Genomic DNA, 11,302 nt, shown 5'->3' with positions numbered 1-11,302 from the left:
ATGGAGACACTTGTATGTACAGGTATACAGCAGCCCACAGACTCAAAATCCTAACATACATGCAGGCACAGAATCACAATTACCCTTGGACACCGAACAAGTTCACAGAGAAACGACGGGTGGAAACACATTCTTCAACATAAAATCAGAGACACATATAAAGGCACACAGCAGCCCACAAACCCATAACGCTAACATATAAACAAACACAGGTACTCAATTGCCCTTAGGCACACACTTCTCACAACTCAGAAACACAACTGCACAAACAGGAACACACCAGAAATGACAGGCAGGCAGACCTGAGCATCCTTAGGGACTCAAAGGAATGGGAACTGACTTTGCCAAAAATAAAACTTAAATGGTTTTAATGTTGCTAAAACGCAGATTGAAAGCACACAGGCACATTTGGAACCATTTGTGTTCAGAATCGTGAGAATTACATAGGAGACAGGTAGTCAAGAGTGGGGATCGGGTCCCAGTTTTGCCACTTCCATGCCATGTGATTGGACAAATCATTTCCCCTCTCTGGCCTTGATTTCCTTGTCTATAAAATGAGTGGATGATCTTTAAGGTTCCCCCCAACTCTGACATGTTGCATAGGATGGGGAAGAGCTGCTGGTTTCAGAAAATGTAAATCTAGGAGGCTTCCTGGAGAAGGAGATTTCAGATACATTTTCAAGGATGGACTAATGATCTGTGATCTGCAGTAGCAGGGGTGTAGTTGTCTGTTGGACTTTGGGAATTGGGGTGGGGGGTGGCCAGTCCTCATTAGCAGCCATTGAGAAGTTTCTAGTATCCTGGGATGGTGACACTGAGGCCCTGGTGCTGGAGTCCAGCCCTATGCTGGCCAAGAAGAGCCCCAGCCAAGGTCTTCTGGGAGCTCTCCTCACAATGGGCCTCTACTTTTTTTGCTTTTTTTGCTGTACCCTAGTCAGCTTTCCATAAGCCTGTGCTGTCAGCCTGACACCCATTCAGAGGGAGGAGCAGCCTCGTCTAGTGACAGAATTGACAACCACAAGTTCTGAGCCAAGTGCAATAGGCACCTCAGGGTTAACATAGCCTTCCCTCATCCCCTGCAATCCCCTCCTAGACAGAGCCCCAGTGAACAATGAACTCTGCCTGCTGTACTTTATTTTCGGTCACAGGCTGTCAGGAGGCCCACCTTACCAGAATGGGGGACTTGAATTGCTGCTCCCAGGGCTTTGTCACACACATACCTACAAAGTGTACTGCCAGAAAAGAACACTAGATTGGGAATTAGAAATACCTGGTATTAACCCCTTATCTCTGTGACTTTCTAGTTGTGTAATTGGGCATATCATTCCATCTTTGGAGCTTCAGTTTCCTCATCCATAAAATGGGGGGAATTGTGCCAGAAGATACAGGCAAACATGGCAGTTTTTCAGCCAAACCGCCTAAGGTTATCTAGGGGATAGTTCTCAAACAGAGAGCAGCTAAGTCAGGGCATTTTTCATTTCTCTGAGCCGTAGTTTCTCAATCTATAAAAATGAGAAGGTGGGACTACATCAGTGTTTCTCAACAAGAGGGGGCTTATCAAAATTACTTGGGAAGCCCTGCAAAAACTCAACTGCAAAAAGACAAATAACCCAATTAAAAAATGTGCAAAAGATATGAACAAGCACTTCACTAAAGAAGATATTCAGGTAGCTAACAGATACATGAGGAGATGCTCACGATCATTAGCCATTAGAGAAGTGTAAATCAAAACTACAATAAGATTCCACCTCCCTCCAACAAGGCTGGCATTAATCCAAAAAACATAAAACAATAAATGTTGGAGAGGTTGTGGAGAGACTGGAACACTTATACACTGCTGGTGGGAATGTAAAATAGTACAACCACTTTGGAAAGCAATTTGGCTCTTCCTTAAAAAGCTAGAAATAGGACTACCATCCAATCCAGCAATCCCACTCCTTGGAATATATCCTAGAGAAATAAGAGCCTTTGTACAAACAGATATATGCACACCCATGTCCATTGCAGCACTGTTTAAAATAGCAAAAAGATGGACGCAACCAAGGTGCCCATCAATGGATGAATGGATAAATAAATGATGGTATATTCACACGATGGAATACTACACATCGATAAAGAACAGTGAGGAAGCTGTGAAACATTTCGTAACATGGAGGAATCTGTCAGGCATTATGCTGAGTGAAATTAGTTGCAAAAGGACAAATATTGTGTAAGACCACTATTATAAGAACTCAAGAAATAGTTTAAACAGAGAAGAAAATATCTTTGATAATTACAAGAGGGGGAGGGAGGGAGGAGGAGGAGTTTTCACTAGTTAAATTATAAATATATTAAGTAGATAAGAATTATTTTAGGTGGAGGGAAAGACAACACACAATACAGGAGAAGTAGCACAACTGGACTAAACTAAAAGCAAAGTTTCCTAAATAAACTGAACACTTCAAAGGCCAGCATAGCAGGGGTGGGGGTTTGGGGACCATGGTTTCAGGGGACATCTAAGTCAATTGGCATAATAAAATCTATTAAGAAAATATTCTACATCCCACTTTGGAAAGTGATGTCTGGGGTCTTAAACTCTAGCAAGCAGCCATCTAAGATGCATCAGTGGGTATCAACCCACCTGGAGCAAAGGAGAATGAAGAACACCAAAGATACAAGGTAATTATGAGCCCAAGAGGCAGAAAGAACCTCATAAACCAGAGACTCCATCAGCCTGAGACCAGAAGAACCAGATGGTGCCCGGCTACAACCAATGACTGCCCTGACAGGGAACAGAACAGAGAACCCCTGAGGGAGCAGGAGAGCAGTGGGACTCAGACCCCAAATTCTTGAAAAAGACCAGACTTAATGGTCCAACTAAGACTAGAAGGACCCCAGTGGTCATGGTCCCCGGATCTTCTGTTACCCCTTGACAGGAACCATTCCCAAAACCCAGTCTTCAGACAGGGATTGGACTGGACTATGGGATAGAAAATGCTACTGGTGAAGAGTGAGCTTCTTGGATCAAGTAGACACATGAGACTATGTGGGCAGCTCCTGTCTGGAGGGGAGATGAGAGGGCAGAAGGGGTCAGAAGCTGGCCGAATGTACACAAAAATAGAGACTGGAGGGAAGGAGTGTGCTGTCTCATTAGGGGGAGAGCAATTAGGAGTACACAGCAAGGTGTATATAAATTTTTGTATGAGAGACTGACTCGATTTGTGAACTTTCACTTAAAGCACAATAAAAATTAAAAAAAAAAAAAACTACTTGGGAAGCTTTTTCAAAACATAGATGCCCTTGTCCCACCTCAGTCTTACTAATTCAGTGGCACAGATTTTAATAAGCTTGAATATACAGATACCTAAAATATATAAAACATGAAACCCAGACTTGTCATCTAGGGCTCAAATAACTGCTTGGCCACCCAATCACATGCATAGGTCACCCACAAAGCAGAGGCATGCCCCTTCCATGCTAGTCATTCTCCCTTGGCCCTTCTACCTACCTAGATCCATTCTTGACCCTTCACCCTGCCCAGGAGGCTGACCTCTATGGACTGCATCTCCAGGGTTCACTTGCCTTCTGGCTTCTGTTTGAGTTCTGGTAATGAGAATCAAAGGCAGGAAATTTGAGGGTGGGAGGAAAGCATGAGGTATTACTTCCCCCACCACCAGCCTGCCGGACAGGCTGAGGGTCTGACAGTGGCTGTGCTCCTCCACCACTGCAGCTCCAGGGTCCCTCCCTATACCCTTAGGCCTAGAGATTGCAACAGCTTCCCATTCTCGTTAGCCCTGAGGTGCCTCATCATCCCTGGCTGGTTTCTTTAACCCTGCCCACATATCTGCAAATAGTCAGGACATTCTCTTCAGTTCGATTCTTGAGTGTGCTATCTCCTGCAGGCACCAATACTGATACAGGCACCAACAAAGCAGAGGCACTGCCCTCTGCCCAAAAAGAAAGAGCTTATTCTTATTTCATTCATATACGTAAGATATTTTGTTTTGTTTCAAAAACAAAATTTTATTTCCTGCTTATTTTTTTTAGTGTTTGTGTTTTAGATTCATATTTCAGGGGCAGAGAGCCGGATAGGGCTGCCTGAAATTAGGTACTCTTTCCTGTCTATACCCAAAACAACTTATTAGCATGGCCTTTTCATACAGCTTTGTAGTTTTCTCATGACTTGCTTGTCTCCCCTCTAAGAATGTAAGCTCATTTATCCAACAAATGTTTACTGTGCACCTACTATGTGCCAGCCACTATGTTAGGTGCTTGGGGTTTAGAAAATTAAAGAGGATATATTTGGAGCACTCAGTTCTCATGGAGCACACAGTTCCATTTAGGCAAGTAAACAATTATCATGCAGTGTGACAATAGAAATACTTGAGGTATGAAGGTATGTCACAGGTGACATCAGAAAGAGGGAATTATTAATTGTACCCGGAGGAGTGGAGGAAGCTGAGGCTAAATCTAAAATAGTGAGCTGGTCTTCTCTGGGCAAACACCAGTGGAAATGACATTCCAGGCAGAGGGAATTGTGTGTGCACGCGGAAGCACAAGAGAAAACACTGAACTCATGGAAATATCTATAGCACTGAGGTGAATTGGAAAATGGAAGAGGTGAAACTGGAAAAGTAAGCATAGCCAGGTCAGGAAAGGTCTCAAATGTTCTAAGCAGTTGATAGTGAGTAGATGACAATAGGAGCCCTGGTGATGCAGTGGTTAAGGACTTGGCTAATAACCAAAAGGTCGGCAGTTTGAATCCACCAGCTGCTCCTTGGAAACCCTATGGGGCAGTTCTACTCTGTCCTATAGTGTCGCTATGAGTCAGAAGATGACACTGAGTTGATTGTTTTTTGTTCCTGCACGTCTCGGATTGACTCCAGCTCACACACAGCAGAGACCATGGGTGATGCGTAGAAATGGTCATCATTCAGGGCTTGTCTTGCTTCCTTTGTGGGACTTTTCCTCATCCGGTAGGCTCCTCTGTCTCTGACTCCCCAATGGTTTGCTACAGGAAACTTTCTCCTTGTTTAGTTTGTCCCTCTTGGCTTTGTAATCCAGCTCTAAACTGTTTACCTTATTCCTAACTTGCTGCTGGACCTCAGCTAATTTTTCTATGTCTGTTCCAGACCCTAGACCACTTCTAAGCAATTCTCGGAACCCCCCTCCTCTACCCTCTCCTGTCTGGGGATCTGGGGAGGAAACTAAACACAAGTGAAAAAATGTTAAGGATGTTGTGTCAAGGTCAAGACCTAGAGGGGAATGACACAAGAGAATGGCAGAAAAAGGAGAGCCAGGGAGGAAACAAACTCGCAGGTAAACAAATTTGCTGGGGAATGTATCTGCCACACCCAGGCCCACACAGATACACTCAGATCCAAGTATGTTGTTGTTGTTGTTATGTGCCATCCAGTTGAATCCAACTCATAGGGCCCCTATAGAATAAAGTAGAACTGCCCAATAGGCCCTAATCTTTACGGGAGCACATTGCCAGGTCTTTTCTTCCATGAAGCTACTGGTGAGTTCAAACAGAGTGGCTAGCGGGTTCAGACTGGAGTGGCTGGTGGGTTCGAACCACCAATCTTTTGGTTACCAGCCAGGTGCTTAACCATTGTGCCATGAGGGTTCCTCGATCCAAGTATACTCAGAGGGAAAGAGACATACCCAGAGAGGTACATGCTCACACAGATGGTTTGTGACTTTTGTGGCTTGGTTGCCTCCTTCTAGACAGATGGTGGCTTTGCTTTCACATTGTGGTGGGCAAGAAGCTTTGAAGGCAGAGGACCATGAGCCATCTCCAGTCCTGACAGTCTGCTTCATCAGCTTCACTCCACCAGTCCCAGCCAGGAGCAGACCTACAGGTTCCTCCTGCCCTCTCTGCTTACAGGAATCAGTTTAGGAATACAGGAATCCCAGTATCATCCATTCTCTGAAGATATTCATCACAGAATGTCTCTGTCATGCTGGACCCCACTTGGGCCAGGGAGGTGAGCCCTGGAGTAACTAGATGTGGTCCATGATACAGAATCTGTTCCTGGAGCCATTTACAAGGACAAAGATTTTAGCAGAACTTGTCTTTCTAGACACTCAGTTAGGGCTAAATTTTGATGATGTTCTGAGAGAATATGTGAGTCAATGCCCCTAAGAACATTCTGGGCTCTTTGTCATCTGGGCTTGGGGCTAGACTCACTGTGGGTTTAAGTCCAGGCTTTTCACTTACTATGTGGCCTTGGACAAATTGTTTAAGTCTCAGTTTCCTTTTCTATAAGATACCAGACCTGGCAGGGGTAGTGTAAAAAGTACGTAAGTTAATGCTGGTACTGTGTCCAGCACAGTTCTTCACCTGTACAGTGTTTACTCCTCTTTCCTTTTTCTGTTGACAGGGGCATCATTAGGCCTTGAGACATAAATGAGTTTCTCTATCTGTAAAGCTGGCAAACCAAGGGACTTCTAAAATGGGGTTCGATATCAGGGGTGGCCAAGGAAGGATCCCTGCTTATGAGATGTATGAGATTAGATGACCTCCAATGCAGAGCTTTCACATTTCCAGGCTCAGTGAAGTCTGTGTGTCTTAGTAAGTCCTTGCGCTGGGGTCATCTAATGACCTTCCTCCCACCTGTACTGTAAGCTCCCTGAGTTGCTCCTTTGTGTTGCTTCTTCCTCAGCATTGGGGAATTAGTAGAAGGAAGTAAAAATAAGAAAGGAGAAAGTTTGGGGGTTAGGCAGGAGGATGGCCTTTCAGAAAAAAAAAAAAAACCTTGGAAGATTCCATTCAACAAGCACCAGCACCCTGAATTAGTAAGTAATTCTCTGTCAACATCAGCACCCAAGGACCAATCTTTGGATAATAAGCCAGAGCAGACTTTACTGTCTTTTCAACTCAGAGACCCCATCTTCCCAGACAGATGACTTTCCCTCCCAGATCTGTACTCTAGTTACCTCACTCAGATGCAGTCTTCATTCATGTATCTGGTATCTATTAAACTGTGATGGGCTGAGCTGTATTTGAGATACGGACCTGAACAAACTGAACTTTCCTGTCCTCATGGTGCTCATTGCCCAAAGGGAGAGCTGGACATGATGATTTATAGCTTCAGTTTCCTATCTCACACCCACCCCCACTGTACTGCGTTGAATAGTGTTCTTCGAAATATTCATGTCCACCTGTAACCTCAAAATATGACCTTATTTGGAAATAGGCTCTTGCAGATGTAATGTTTTTATGATAATTACCTTTTGCAATGTATTTAATTTTTTTTTCTTTTGTGGATGTAACTTTTTTAACTAAGATGAGATCATATTGGATTAAGATGTTGTCCTTATAAGAAAGTCATATACAAAGACACAAAGAGAAGGCCATATAAAGATGGAGACAGAAACTGGAGTGATGTGTCTATGAGACAAGGAATACCAAGCATTGCCAGCAACCATCAGAAGAAGCTAGGAGAGAGGCATGGAAAGGATTGTCTCTCAGAGCCTCCAGAAGGAACTAACCCTGCCAACACCTTGATTTTAAACTCCTGACCTCCAGAACTGTGAGAAAACAAATTTCTGTTGTTTTAAGCCTCCCAGTTTGTCATAATTTGTTATGGCAGCCCCAGGAAACTAATACAACCACTCTTTCCTCAGATGTCCCAAGATCAGAAAAGAGGGTAGAAACACCAAGACCTGCCTGGGCCTGCCTGGGCCTTGGAGGAGATTTCTCTCTACCAGATGGAGCAAAGGGCAGTGAGGCTGAGACACCCTGTACAGAGGTTGAAGATGTTATTTGTGTTACCTTAGCCCTCTGCAAACGCTTTCCTATTCCAGCTCAGCTTCCTGCTTCCCATCCGGAGAAGAGAGGGCTTTGGGAGCCAAGGAAAGGCAATGTGTATTACAATAGGGTTTCAACTGCAAAAGAAAACAAGTTGGGATTGTGACCACACTCCTCCTCCACCCTGGCCTGACAGCCCTGCTGGCCAGGCTCCTCGGGAAGTCAAGGTGGGGATGTAGACTAGTTCCCCCGTGCCTCTCTCTCAAGAACTGAAAAATCCACCCATCCTCCTCAATTACCACACACAGCAACAAGTGTCTGAACCATTGTGCAAATAAGTGTTCTGAGTGATTTTCACTTGCCACAGGGAAAGCTGAGGAAACAGCCTCCCACTGTAGAAGGGGGATTGCATTTAAAGCATCATTACCCACGCTCTGGTGGTGCAAACAGATATATGCTGGACTACTGGCCAAAAGGTTGGCAGCTCAAATCCACCCAGAGGTGCCTCGGAAGATAGGCCTGGTGATCTGCTTCCAAAAGGTTACAAACAGCCTTGAAAACCCTATGGAGCAATTCTACTCTGCACACATCGGGTGGCTGTAAGTCAGAATCAACTAGCAGGCAACTAACAACCCCAAACCAAACCCACTACCATCGAGTTGATTTCAACTCATAGTGATCCTATTGGACAGAGTGGAACTGCACCATAGGGCTTCCAACGCTGTAATCCTTTAAAAAAAAAAAAAAATTTATTGTGCTTTAGGTGAAAGTTTACAGTGCAAATTCGTTTCTCATCAAAGATTTATACAAAAATTGTTTTGCGACATTGGTTGCCATTCCCGCAATGTGTGAGCACTCTCCCCTTTTCCCTTTACACCCTGGGTTCCCCATGTCCAGTGTCCATTTGTCTAGTTTTCCTGTCCCTTCCTGTGTTCTTATCTCTGCTTTTGTGCAGGTGTTGCTCATTTGGCCTCACATACTTGATTGAACTAAGAAGCACTTTCCTTACTTGTGTTGTTTGTTTTATAGGCCTGTCTAACCTTAGGCTGAAAGGTGGACTTCAGGAGTGGCTTCAGTTCTGAGTTAGCAGAGTGTCCGGGGTACGTAGTCTTCGGGGTTCCTCCAGTCTCCGTCAGAAAAGTAAGTCTGGTCTTTTTTGTGGATTTGAATTTTGTTCTACCTTTTTTTCTTGCTCTGTCTGGGACCCTCTACTGTGTGTGATCCCTGTCAGAGCAGTCAGTGGTGGTAGCCGGGCACCATCTAGTTCTTCTGGGCTCAAGCTGATGAAGGCTGTGGTTCATGTGGTCCATTAGTCCTTTGGACTAACCAAGACTGTAATCTTCACAGAAACAGACTGCCACATCTTTCTCTCACAAAGCAGCTGGTGGTTTTGAATCACCAAGCTTTCGGTTAGCAGCCCAGTGCTTACCCACTGTACCACCGGGGCTCCATTAACTAAAAACAGCCATGTTTTAGGGTTCCTGTGTAGCTCAAACAGTTAGGCCCTGGGCTATCAGCCAAAAGGTTAGTGGTTCGAAGCCACCCAGGAGGTCACAGCCATGGAAAACCTATGGAGGGCAGTTCCACTCTGAAATACATGGGGTCACCATGAATAGGTTGGAATCATCTCCATAGTAATGGCGGGGGGGGACACATTTTGGGATTTCCAGAACCAGTCAAACAAAAAGAAAAAGGATACCGAATAAGGATTATCCATTTTTTATTCTATCAAGTAAGACTATTAGAAAAGGGGGGAAAAAAAACCTGTCAACTACCACCACCATCACTTCAACAAAGAAAAGACATTTTAACTCTGAAAAATGAAGACAATAATCTCAGAATTAAGACAATTCTTTCAGTAGACTTTAGCTTTGTAAAAACAATTGTATTATTCTAATATTTCCCATTTCTCAAGGCCCGGTGAAATCACCATCAAGAACCAGCACCAGTTTGCTGGTGGGCATTTGGGAATGGTGAGAAATAAGACACAAAGAGGCATTGGCTGGGGTAGGCTCAGGGAGGTGGCCTGGTGTCACGGAAGCAAGTTTCAGAGGCTAGCCACTCCTGGTTAGATTCACCACACCACCAAGGCGATTGGATCTTTCTGAGCCTCGATTTCCTTTGAAATGGGGAAACCAGTAGCTTCCTCAGAGAGTTTTCGTGGGAATTAAATAAGAAAAATATATGAAACATCTGAATATAATGAAGCCAATGAAGCACCAAATACTTAATACGTGCTCAGTAAACAGTGGTTTTCTTCCTTAAAGGAAACTTAAATACATAGTGGGGTTTTATCTGCCTGGAGTGAGTGAGGTAGTCATGTTCACAAACTTGGGAGTGTATGGAGTCACTTCAGAAGCTTGTTAAAGGTGCAGATGACCTGACCTCACCCAGGAGGTTCTGGTTCAGTAGCTTTAGGGTGGGGCCCCGGCACCTGTATTTTAACAAGGTCCCCAAGTGACTCAGGAGCATACCAAAGTCTGAGAACTTCTGTACTAGATAGCTCATCCAGCCATTTATTTCATAAGCATGTGCCGGGTGTGGGCAGAGACAAAGAAGAAAACAACGTGTCCTTGGGAGGACCAGAGCCTAACACAGGGCCTGGTAGATATTGATCACTTAATAAATATTTGCCAAAGATAGGCTTCGAGAAGGTGCCTCTAGTGGAGAAGATAGACATACACATCAATAAATAGCCACGAGGACTTGTGATAAAAGTGGGTACCAAGGAAAGGGTGGCTAAAAGGTGTCCGCAGAGGGAGATGCCTGAGAAGGCTTCCTAGGGGAGGGGATATCTGATGGCTTAAGTAGGGTTTACCAGCCAGAGTAATGGATATGTGCGAAGGAATAGAGGTGTGAGAGTGAGTAGGTATGGCTGGAGTCGAGAAGAGAGTGTGGTAGGAATAAGGCAAGAGGTGTGTGTTTTGGGACAAGACTAATGGGCCTTTTCAGCTTTATCCTGAAGTTCATGGGGGAGCAATCAGATTTTCACCGTAGAAAGATCTTTCTAGTAGTAAGCAGGGAGTAGAATGGGGTGGCACAGTCAATACTGGATATAAGGGGAACAGTTAGGAAACCAGTCCACAAGAGAGCTGGAGAAGATCTGAACTGGAACAGTGGAATGTGGAAACAGTGGATAAAGACTAATACAGAAGATTTTTATGTAGTTCCTTTCTGTATTGGAATTCTGTTGACCCAGCATAACTCTTTTAGGGGAAAAAAAATAACTGTGGGGCTATTAAAAGAACTTTTTTGTTTATAAAAGTAATGCATATTCATTATTAAAATTCTGGAAAATATACAAAAGCATAAATACTGTAATATAATAGAAGTCATCTATAACCCCACAGTCCAGAGGTAATTATGTTTGAATGTTTTTATGAATTCCTTACAATTATTTTACATGCATGTTTCAGGCTTTAATATATAAATCTACCGTAATTTATTTAGTTTTTCCATACTGTTGGATATGTAAGTTGTTTCCCTAATATAAATAATGCTGTAATGAACATCTTCAACATAAATTTTTGTCTATATCTCTCATTATTTTCTTAAGATGAGTTCTTA

The sequence above is a fragment of the Elephas maximus genome, chromosome 7, assembly GCF_024166365.1.
Source record: "Elephas maximus indicus isolate mEleMax1 chromosome 7, mEleMax1 primary haplotype, whole genome shotgun sequence".
Classification (NCBI taxonomy): Eukaryota; Metazoa; Chordata; class Mammalia; order Proboscidea; family Elephantidae; genus Elephas; species Elephas maximus.
The sequence above is the reverse complement of the archived record's forward strand: the minus strand, read 5'-3'. Positions refer to the sequence as shown.